The sequence below is a fragment of the Mytilus galloprovincialis genome, chromosome 6 (assembly GCF_965363235.1).
Source record: "Mytilus galloprovincialis chromosome 6, xbMytGall1.hap1.1, whole genome shotgun sequence".
NCBI lineage: Eukaryota > Metazoa > Mollusca > Bivalvia > Mytilida > Mytilidae > Mytilus > Mytilus galloprovincialis.
Genome location: NC_134843.1, coordinates 6,178,838 through 6,191,179, shown reverse-complemented (window position 1 = coordinate 6,191,179; position 12,342 = coordinate 6,178,838). Strand labels below are relative to the sequence as shown.

Here is a 12,342-nt window from a genome sequence, read left to right as displayed (position 1 = left end):
ATACAATAACCTAAATATTTGTATGCTGGATTACAAGGAAAATACTAGTTTATATGATATACAAATAGACATACATCATTCAACCAATATGTCAATATTTGCAAGTACATTCATTATTAGTCTGCAGTAATATACGTAGAAAATTGAAAGCAATTCTGTTGTTGTTGCGTATTAAACGTTAGGTGAAAAACGGAAATGAATAATTATGTTCTTTTACTTTTATTTAATTTTCTATTTTTTTTCAGGTAAAAAAAGGAATAGAAAGTACGGAAAAAAAGAAAAGAAAAAAAAAAAAGAACGGACGACATGCCGAGATATGTATAGACATAAACGACATCGAAACGACAACGACGGATAACAATATGTTACCGTACCCATAGTGGAAACTTTCATTCATAGATTTTATATTAATTTAATTGGGAATGTATTGGGCGATTTTCTGCAATTCTAACATACATGTTTAATACTTGATCAGTTCCATTCTCAACGTTCATTATTATTTTTTATTGTTTTCAGTGGAGTCAAAGTGCACACTTTATATAGTTAAATTAAGCCGAGGTCAAACTAAAAGTTTAATGATAAAGTTTCTTCCGATTCCAAATATAGTCATTATGGTTTTACTTTGACACAACTAGAAGATTGGCAATAAATGGCATTTAACTGAGTTAATCGTTACCGTTGCAGAAATTTGCATTCATAGATTTCATAATAATTTAATTGGGTATGTTTTGGTGTTAATACTTTGGTATTCTTATATACAATTTTTATGCTTCATCAATTCGAGTCCAAACATATTTTATTTTTTTGCAGTGGTGTGAGAGTATACAATTTATGCAGTTAAATTAACTCGAGTTCAATTTTATTTTAATTGAGGATAAATTTTTTTTTTTTATTCCAAACATACAGTCTTGTAGTCTACTTTCACTTGATTCAAAGCACGAAGTCTGTGAAAATCGGCGAGTGCAAATATTCAGTTTGCGTTTCTTGACTCAAATTTTAAGCATATCGTTTATTTTGCTTCCTAACGATAAGTTATTTTCTTACACCTATAACAATAAAAAATAGACTAATCACATTATATGAGGACTTTTTCTGGGAATATAAATTGGTGATTGGTATCATTCAAATCATTTGTTGAAAAACATACTTTGGTAACATGTGGCATCTGTTTGATCATATATACATTTGTGGGTGACAAACATTATGTAAATAAATGTAGGATTAAATTTTAATTTGAATTATTTGCCTTATCCCCATATCCAATCTTGCTTATAATGCAATTCTTTTTGTCCTAAATTGATCATCTCTTGATTTATCAGTTTTAAATAAACGTTCAATACTGTTGCCTACAACATACATACATATGGGCAACAGTAGTATGATGCTGGTCAAAGTCATAAATCAATTGAGAGAAAACAAATGGCACCCATCGTGTTGCTTATGTGATAACAAATCCGGTAAATAGTCTAATTCGGTAAATAAATTAGCAGATGGAAAATTTCAAACTTCAATATCAAAGAGCTCTGTTTGGTAATATAAACAACTAAACATCTACACGTCACCGAACTGCTGCAGGAAAACTTACAATCCTACTCAATTAAGGTTGGACTTCTCAGATTTTTTTCCCCGAAACATTGCAATGACATTTCTTTTTTTTTCAGTCTGTTCTAGTGGTGTTTCCACTACTATGGGTGATGTTGCACGAGTATATCCTTATTTCCGGTCTCTTCAGATTGGACATCGCCTTTGGAAGGTCTGGTAAAATTAGTGAATGCGTCTTTCTGGCGTAATCCTTTAACTGAGCGTCAGTTGCAGCTATTTGTACTGTTCGTGTCTGTGTAGACACAGACGCCATGTCTTTAGTTAAACTAAATGTTCTCATAAATGTGTCGATTGAAGAATGGTCTAAACTGTTATCTTCTCAAATGATAACCGGTTCAGTCTGTGTTGAAAATGATGATTTATTTCTGGCAAAGGCCTCTTCTTGTTGACGTACAATTTCTCTCTCATCGTCTTTCAAGTGGTCTTGGAAAAAAATGCTTTCTTTTTTGCCTGGCCTACTTCATCTGTATAATCACCTGAATCCTTCATAGTGAATCGTTAAGACTCTACCACTAGCACCCTGTAATAAATAATAAAAACAAATAATATGGATTTTGTATTCATATATATATTGATTAATTGGTGTTTTATGACACTTTGTCTGTTTGGCCGCGACGAGTTTTTACCGGTGTGAGAAGGCTTGAGTGCCCGGAAGGCACCATCGACACTCATTAAAACTGTCAAAGCGTTATCATATAGGATTGTAGTCGATTGGACAATTTCTTTGGTGTTTACTTGATTTCGTTAATTTGACAAACATCAACAAGTTTTAATGTTTTATCTTTTGTATTTTGTTGAATACTCAAAATAAATCCACATATACCCGCAAAATCGAAAAAAAAGGTTCCCAAAAATAACAATGAAATATATTTATGCATACATTAAGTCATTCTTAAATTTATCGTGGATGACATCATTTTTACTTTATTCATAACTTTTTTTCACAAGCGACGTACAGTTTTACGTAGTGCACATACATATGTCTATTGTTGAAGTCGTATGTTGACATCTGCGTGTATCTTTTGTTTTTGAGTTGCTGTCTAATTGACACCAACCGAACATCTCTATCTATTCATACATGATGACACACAATGAAAACATTTCTTAAATCAATTATGACCTTGGGGATTACTACAAGGATAAATCTATCAATGGTTCATATGGTGATGTTTCAAATACACAATGGAAAAAAAACATGAGTCTGGCAATAGAACGGATCAATGAGCTCAATATATCTATTCAAAGATTATAAAAATGTTATATATATGGTGATTCAACTTAAAGTAGTTTATCAAAATAATCAAACTTTTTGGGGGGAAAAGAACATGTTGGATGCACAAACAAGTGGTATATTCCAGCTACTGACGGTCAATTGTAGTGTTCAATGTTAATTATTTTGTATTATTTACCTGAAACTTTCTTCGAAATGATGTCTGATTTGTTATGTCTGATGTTGATGTAGCAGGTCTTGCTCAGGTGACAGTTTTCCTTAGTTGACCTATTCTCTGTTTTGTTGCTGCATTAGAGGAGGATGGTCGTGTGGTAAGTCTGGGTCTCTTGGCTGCCTAGAAAAATACAATAATAGTTATCAAAAGTACCAGGATTATAATTTTATACGCCAGACGCGCGTTTCGTTTACATAAGACTTATCAGTGACGCTCAGATCTAAATTGTTAAAAAGCCAAACAAATACAAAGTTGAAGAGCATTGAGGACCCAAAATTCCAAAAAGTTGTGCCAAATACGGCTAAGGTAATCTACTCCTGGGGTAAGAAAATCCTTCGTTTTTCGAAAAATTCAAAGTTTTGTAAACAGAAAATTTATAAAAATGACCATATAATTGATATTCATGTCAACACCGAAGTGCTGACTACTGGGCTGGTGATACTCTCGGGAACGAAACGTCCACCAGCAGTGGCATCGACCCAGTGGTGTAAATAGTTATCAAAAGTACCAGGATTATAATTTTATACGCCAGACGCGCGTTTCGTCTACATAAGACTTATCAGTGACGCTCAGATCAAAATAGTTAAAAAGCCAAACAAATACAAAGTTGAAGAGCATTGAGGACCCAAAATTCCATAAAGTTGTGCCAAATACGGCTAAGGTAATCTACTCCTGGGGTAAGAAAATCCTTCGTTTTTCGAAAAATTCAAAGTTTTGTACTGGGCTGGTGATATCCTCGGGAACGAAACGTCCACCAGCAGTGGCATCGACCCAGTGGTGTAAATAATTATCAAAAGTACCAGGATTATAAATTCAAACTGTTAAAATTTCAGTCATGTGAAGAAATAGCCATAATCAAGTTTATATTATGTCAATCAACACATAGCTCACATGAATGTGAATCATTTTACAACTGTATACTAAAAATAATCTCATTTCTTACAAGGAAAACTGAAAAGTTAGTTTTCTCGTTTGAATTGTTTGGCATTTTGTCATTTCGGAGCATTTTATTGCTGACTATGCGGTATAGGTTTCCTTATTGTTGAAGTTGTACGATGCCATATATCAGTTAATATCTGTGAGCGTTGTCTCATTGGCAATGATAGCACATCTTCTTATTTATACTGAAAAGACCACAGTTAGGTTTTGTTAAAACTTTTCCAAATTCATGGGTCGATATATTATGTTGAAAGTAATAAACTTAAACAAAGATAGAAGTATGCTATAAGTACTTCTTATACATACATCACATGAAATCAAATAAATGTGTAGAAAAGCAACAAAAAAAAAAACGCACATGCAAATGGCATTTATATGTCCCGGTCATTATTGACTCCGGCTTAAAAAAGAAAAACAAAAAACTAAGGAATTTTAAGGGAACAATCCAAACAAACCTTAGTAGCTTCATTATAAACAAAATACCAACAGAAACTTTGACATGTTTATTTTTTTTATAGTGATACTCTAACAAATACAATTGAGAATGGAAATGGAGAATGTGTCAAAGAGACAACTATCTGACCAAAGGGCAGAAACTAGCCGAAAGCAACAAATAGGTCATCAACACAGCAAGAAAATCCCGCATCCTGATAGGGGCTTAAACTAGCCTCTAGACACAGAGTGTATTAGTTAGATGTAAAAGTAAAAATCACGAAAATACTGAACTCAGAGGACTCAAACAATTAAACCTCCGATGACCGCTACACAGTTAACTGTAGATGAATCTGCCAGAACCCAATACATTGCGAGGTGATTTCTTTTGGTCCATAAAGATGAGATTTCTTTTGACCTTTGTACTAAAGATCGTTTGGCACATACTTCTACTTAATCGGATCAGACATATGGACTAAAACAAGGATTTCTCTTATGTTTGTGCTATTTTCACATTTCTTGATCAGTGTGAGGAAATAAATTCTCCTCACTAGTGAAAAATCTGTTCTCGGCAATTGATTGGTCGAAATTTAATTGTGACTTGTTAACTTTTCTTGGTTTCTTCTGAATTTTCCTGTTATGACATCACGGAAAAAGGCGACCGTGCCTGATGCCGTCACATCAATAGTACACAACGTTTTGAAATCTTAGAAAAGGAAGGATAAAAATCATTTGAATAACAGATTATATCAATGTAACTCAGGTCTTTATTTTTCCACTCTCAATATTGCACACTGCTCTTTTAAAAAAAATATTCATAAATTCAAAATATTTACTGCTGTACAACTAGTTTTGGCATAGATTACCTTAGCCGTATTTGGCACAACTTTTTGGAATTGTGGATCCTCAATGCTCTTCAACTTTGTACTTTGTTTGGCTTTACAAATATTTTGATATGAGCGTCACTGATGAGTCTTATGAAGACGGAACGTGCGTCTGGCGTACTAAATTATAATCCTGGTACCTTTATAACTATTCCTATTATATCAGTTGATTTGTTCACACATCGTTGTCCTGTAATGGAATTTTATACTTTTGTCATGCAATATAATACCGAGCCACGTCGTTTAGCAATGCGAATTTACATATTCTCTCGACATAAAGTCATTTTTGTTAATGGTTCGCGTTAGGTTCTAAGCAGAGCAGACGAGGTAGATGGTTAAGCAAAATTTAAGACCCAGACACATCGTATAGATCAAACAATTCGTGATGATGTTTATGGAATTGAGTGTCCTCCTCGGAGCAGTTTGTACTGCTCTGTCGGAGCAGTTTGTACTGATAGAGCACACTGAATAATTATGAAGTCCGTAAAGTATGAACATGCAATAGTATAACGTATCAATTGAGATATGTAAATACCATACGAGGGGACTGAGCATATGCTGAGAAAGTAGAAATTGATTATTGAGAAATTTAATTCATCCTTTTTGTCATAGATTTAAGTGTGGAATAGTCCATCTGTGTCAATATGGAGGAAAAGATTAAAGTATGAAATAGTCCTTCTATAGCTAGTACTACTAAAATCTTTTATTTCAAGTTCCGTGAGTGTATGATATGCAGAACAGACTGAAAAATATGGGTTTTTCAGTGATAGGATATCATCACTATATATATATATATATATATATTAAGTAAAAGTAAATTCATTTCCAGCCGTCTATTTGTCTGATAGAAGGCTCGAAATGAATTCTTTTGCATTCGAGTACAAACTTAAATTTGCCAGTAGGCGTATAATAAGTGCCCATTGGAATATCGACTGCCTGTTGAAAATCAATTCTCAAAACACAATTAATATATGTTCCATGAAAGAGGTCTAGCATTTGAATAATATCACCTTCGGTTTATTTTTTGATTCAACATTATGCGGTTGAATTAATTCTTATTGATATATTAGCTCTTAAATACCTTGACATATTGTTTTGTTAAAAGATTTCAATCAAAGACACTAAAAGGATTTATTTTTAGAAAACATAATTATTTTCTTAGAAAACAAAACATATTCTTAGAAAAATATGTTTATTCATATGTCGGTTAAAGGATGTTCCGATTAGTTCGTAACCTCCTTGTTTATATTTAAAATACAAATTGTGTCACTTTGAATATCACTATGACTCTGAAATAAATTAAACGATTTGTTCTTATGTAAACAAATTTAAATGCTAGGATAATTCATCATTTACCTCAAGACGTTGCAATATTCAGTGTATTACAATGAAAGTTAATTCAAGTCTAAGACCGTTTTAACAATTTGAAGGACTCAGTTCGTTGATCAAAATTTGTATATAAAGTCGGTCGATTTTAAAAGTGTATTGGTTCGTTAATATGGCGTTATCGAAATAATATTTAGAAGTCACATTAAAACATTACATTAATTCTATTTTAAAGAGATGATAATCGAATATGCATGTGGCAAAATATATATATATATTCAAGTGCACGTGTATGAGACATTACAGACAAGAGCAAAGGTGGAATTAGTTTTCCCGTTTGAATTGTTTTACAATTTTCCTGTAGAATTCAATCCTTTAATTGAAATTTACAAATAATAAAATTTGAGTATGACCATTGAGACCTTATTATCTGTAGTTATCAAGTATTTTGCATGTAAACGAGGCATTCGTTTATGTTTGATTTAGTTATTCAAACTCAGTCTGCTGATTTCTCCATGAATTGCAATAAATCTAAATGGCCTTCTTAAATAGAACTACCACAAAATTTAAATGGGATGTATGTGCATCATAATGTTTTAATCATATTTCATAAAAGAATCTAAGATTCTTCCACATGTGGAGCAAGATCTGATTACCCTTCCGGAGCACCTGAGATCACCCCTAGTTTTTGGTGGGGTTCGTGTTGTTTATTCTTTAGTTTTCTATGTTGTGTCATGTGTACTATTGTTTGCCTGTTTGTCTTTTTTTCATTTTTAGCCATGTCGTTGTCAGTTTATTTCAGATTTATGAGTTTGACTGTCCCTTTGGTATCTTTCGTCCCACTTTTCCATCTTGCAACAGTATAAACATTTGACTTCTTTTCTGCACTATACACATGTATTGTTCAGTCCAAACTAAAAGACAAATTTAAAGAGCAAGTCCTGCCTTGCTTAAAACAAAAATGGCACCTGTAGACCCAAGTATCTTGTGTAAGGGAGAGATAAATGATACTTTGTAAAAAAAATCCCTCAGATTTAAACTAAAACAATTCTAAAATTGACAATATCAAATTGCTTGATTTTTTGTTACGTCTAGAGGGCGTTTTTCAACAAGCATTCGGCATGCCAATAGACACCAACTATGCTCTTTTCCATGTCGACTTGTTCCGTTAATTATATGAGGCTGATTTCAAACAGTACCCGATAATGAACGGAGAAAAGAATTAAGCCTTGTCCCTTAACTTCATTGTCCTTTATGCCTATGATGTTCTTTCACTAAATAATTCGAAATTTATTGACTATGTTGAACTGATCCTTTCTATCGAGAGAGATAAAGGATACATCAAATGCAGTTAAGGCTGTCACACATCTTGACTTTCATATAGAGATTGACAACGAGGGTCGGTTGAAAATAAAAATAACACAACAGAGGAGATAAATTTCCAATTGTGGACTTTTCATTTTTATGTAGCATAATTCAAGCAGTACCTTCTTATGGAGTACATATTTGCCTCTCGGTATGATACTCTAGGGCTTGTATTTTGTACCATTATGTTCTCGGTAGAGAGTTGCTACTCACTAGGAACATATTAAACCAATTGTCCCAAGTCAATAAAAGTACAACTAAAACTGCAACGTAATGGACAACCGTTAAGTAAACAGTGTTTTCGAATAGATGTATTTAAAATAACGAAGTAGATTATATCAAATTACTAAATTAACAAAATTTAAGCAAAACTATTAAATAAACTAGATATTAAGACTAGATATTAAGACGTTTATATTTAACTACATTTTTGCAGAAATGTGATCCGCCTCAACTTCATATCGACATGTGGAAAGACTCAAAGACTTACATCGTACAGTGTTACTTGCAGTTTATGGTGTAAATATTTTTAAAGATCGTAAAATAAAAGTAAAATATCTGTAGAAATGTGATTTTAAATCAAATGTTCATATCGTATCAACACTTTTAAAATTAACCTATTTGTTTCTTCCTTAATTAAGTCAACATGTAAATAAACATGTTCAGGACAAGATAAACAATGGTTTCCAAAACAATATTTTAATATCATCTTCCCTGTTTTATGACAGACAAATATGATAAAAACAAGTCTTAGTCCGTGTCCACTGGAAAACCCCTTTATAATACAAGGTCACTCAAACTGATATAAAAGCACATACATTCACAACGTAGTACCTCGGAGATCTGATTTAAAAAAGATAATATTGTAAGTATTGCTTACGGTACTTTAATAGTTATTGAAATATGTATTAATTATACACAGTTTCCTGTATAGTCGGCCAAAGGTTTCTCCAAAACTTTCTATTCATTCGGTAAAGAAATTATCTAATGTTATTAAATTTACTTAATTATGTACTTTAATGAACATAAAAGTTTAAACGAGAAAATCTTTGTAAATGTGTGTTTATAACAGTCTAAACATTTCTTGGTATCAATAACTTGCAAAACACGAAATAATTAAACGAAACACTAATTATTATATATATTGATAAAAATGCGTTGAAAACAAACATTTTATTGTATACAACATTTTTTATTATTTCAGTGTGAATATTGAAAATGAAGCGCTTAATAATTTTTACCTTTGCATTTATTCTTCTTCTGTTCCATGGATGTGGTAAGTTTTAGATTTAACAAAAATCAATAATAAGTTTTAGAAATTAAAATGCTAATTCTTTGATAAATAGTTTTGTAAACATTCAACATTTTATCTATTTCAAGCAAATGCTGTACGACAAACACATATTTTATATGTGATTTTATACAGAACATTTATCAGATCAATTTAGTTTTTCATTTGCAAAAACCTACAAGACAATGCCTGTACCTAGTCAGAAATATGACGTTGTTATCGAATCGTTTGATGTGTATTGGTTTTTGACATTTTCTCAGGGACTTTCCTTTTAGAATATCCACGGAGCATGATTCGAAAAAGAGAAACGAACAACTCAACAGAATAAAGTCTATTTACAGTAAAGGAAATTTTCGGATAACGATGTCACAATATTGGACGTTATTTAAGAACATAAGAGGAGGTTATTATGTGTTAATGCTGTTCAGTTTTAGATCAGGTTATGGTCCCCTCAATTATAATAGAAGACATAAACATATTTTGAACATGATATCAGATAAGGTAGTTATTCAGTCATTGTGTGTTATTTCTGTGAATGCACAACTATTCCCTAATTTGTAATTCGAGGTATGACTACAAGAACATTTGTGTACTTTAATACATAACAATCTTATTCTTGACCGTGCAAAAAACAATCCTGTAATGCTTACGAAGATAATGTTTTAAAAATTAATCTCAAATAAAGCCGCCAATATATAAATTGAAGATAAATTTCTTTGATGTAATAACACTTTTATTACTTTGCTTTTACTTGTGTTTTTATGAATTATAACTGTGTTATATGTTGATATTTTATTGAATGTTCTTTCATATATCTTTTGTTATTCAACATTTTTAGATTGGAAAATATCAGTCACCATTTGAACTCGCGTGATTTTTTTAAAAGTCATGTTGTATATAAAAAGGGTATATAACAAAAAAGGCAACTCAACAAGGGTGCTGTCAATAAAAACAACATAAGCATACACTAGACTTTATCAACCAACAGAACGGAGGCAACATAATATTCCTGACTTGGTTCATATTTTCCCGCTACATATAGAGGGTTGAATTTTGGCCACGAGCATCACTGAAGAGACATGTGTTGTCGAAATGCGCATCTGATGCAAGAAAATTGGTACCGTTAATTTTATTGAACCTGGTATTATGGCAAGAGAAACAAATGTAGTACAAATGTTTATCGTTTAAAAGCATTATTCTCTAGTAACACGAAACGCTGAATAAATTGTTCTTTTTATTTGAAAGAGGCACAAGCTCGAGTCGAAACAAGAGTGAAATCATGCCTCAGACGGTGCCCATATAGGAAGTGCAGGAAATGTTGTCAAGACAAGGGATACCATTCTGGATTTTGTGTCTTCATCAAATGGCCCTGCATTTGCTGGAAAATTGGGACAAGGCCGGGATAATTTAGATGGTGAGTATATAATATGTGTTGTGAGTGTCAATGAGACAACTCTCCATCCAACAGCAATTTAAAAAAAGGTGTACACCATTATAGGTCAATGTACGGCCTTCAACATGGAGCCTTGGCTCACACCGAAAAACAAGCTATAAAGGGCCCTAAAATTACTAGTGTAAAACCATTCAAACGGGAAAACTAACGGTCTAATGTATATAAAAAAAACCGAGAAACGAGAAACACGTATTAAGTACATAAACAAAAGAAAACTACTGTACATCAGATTGCTGACTTAGGACAGGTGCAAACATTTGCAGCGGGATTAAACGTTTTAATGGATCCAAACCTTCTCCTTTTTCTGAAACAATAGCATTACATCACAACATAGAAAAACACACGATAAAATATTTGGATGATCAATAATTACCTCATTTCTTTAACCATATTGACTTTATAAGTTGTATGCAAAATAAGTCGGGGAAGGCAAAGGAAAAACCAAAAATTTGAGTAAAACATACTATACAGGGTTTCAAAAAACAAATAGAAGAAAAGACAAAACAAAAGCTTATAAAACACGTATCATGAAACTATAAAGTGAATGAGATAAATCTTACTGAAACATTCCCTTATTTTGTTAGAAAACAACTAATACGATGATCTATTGTGTTTATGGTTTTGTTTCGGTATGCAAACATTTTATAAATAATCGTTTAGCTTGTATCGAACACAAGACCTCACGAAATCAAGAGAACCAATATGTTACAAAGGATTCTGGAAAAAAAATGAATACTCATAGTGATTGGTATTTTATGTCGGGGATTGATCAAACACTTTTTTAGTTTTTCATGTAAAATTTAGTTCTGTTGTTTATCTGCACAGCAGGGTATTTAGAGTGAGAACTCAGTCAGAAATAAAAATAAAAGGTATTGGTAGTGGCCTTATTATATTCATCCTGATTGTTATCTGTTTAGCTAGTTTGTTACAAATTCGATACGGTTGATGTTGTTCTACAAAGTATGGTATAATTAAATTTTATAAGCATTTATTTTGCCTTGATTCGTCTGTTACATATTCTTACATCGGAATTGGACTTCTTTTTAACCGAGTGCGTATTGCTGAGCGTTTGTTTATTCTATATTTTGTAGAGGTATAGGGGCAGGGTTGAGATATCAAAAAACATGATTTACCCATGTTTTGCGCCTGTGTTCATTTTCATGTTTAAGAGCTTAGTGTGACGTCCATGTTCGCTGAACTAGAAGACAATCTTGTTTAGGGCCAGCAGTGTTAAAGACCAATTATGTCCTTGGACTGCTTTCTACTCTTTGGTTGGGATGTTGTCTCGTTCACACATTCCCTGTTTTCATTCAATTTCTATATTTAATTATTGTTTTAACTTTGTATGTAATATGACTAGATGGATGCTAAGCATATATCGATCATTCAGCCTGAAGTAATTTATTTATTTATCTTTTCAGTTATGGTGTTGAGTGGTATTATGAAGATTTAACAGACAATTCGTGTCGACAGCGTGTTAAAGAAACAGAAACAGATATCAATGTGTACATATAGTGGACATTATATTAGATACTAATTCAATATATCATGTATAAACGTTTTATATATTATATTTATAATTATCAATAAATCATAGAAGCTTAA

The 12,342-nt window shown here is 32.2% G+C and overlaps 1 long non-coding RNA gene across 1 annotated transcript; it reads left to right on the top strand.

Moving 5' to 3' along the window:
• The first annotated feature begins 8,799 nt into the window (after positions 1 to 8,799).
• LOC143077964 (uncharacterized) lies at positions 8,800 to 12,342 on the top strand. Its single transcript, XR_012978968.1, has 4 exons — positions 8,800 to 8,858; positions 9,198 to 9,269; positions 10,530 to 10,698; positions 12,159 to 12,342. It is a non-coding gene; the product is annotated as an uncharacterized LOC143077964 (long non-coding RNA).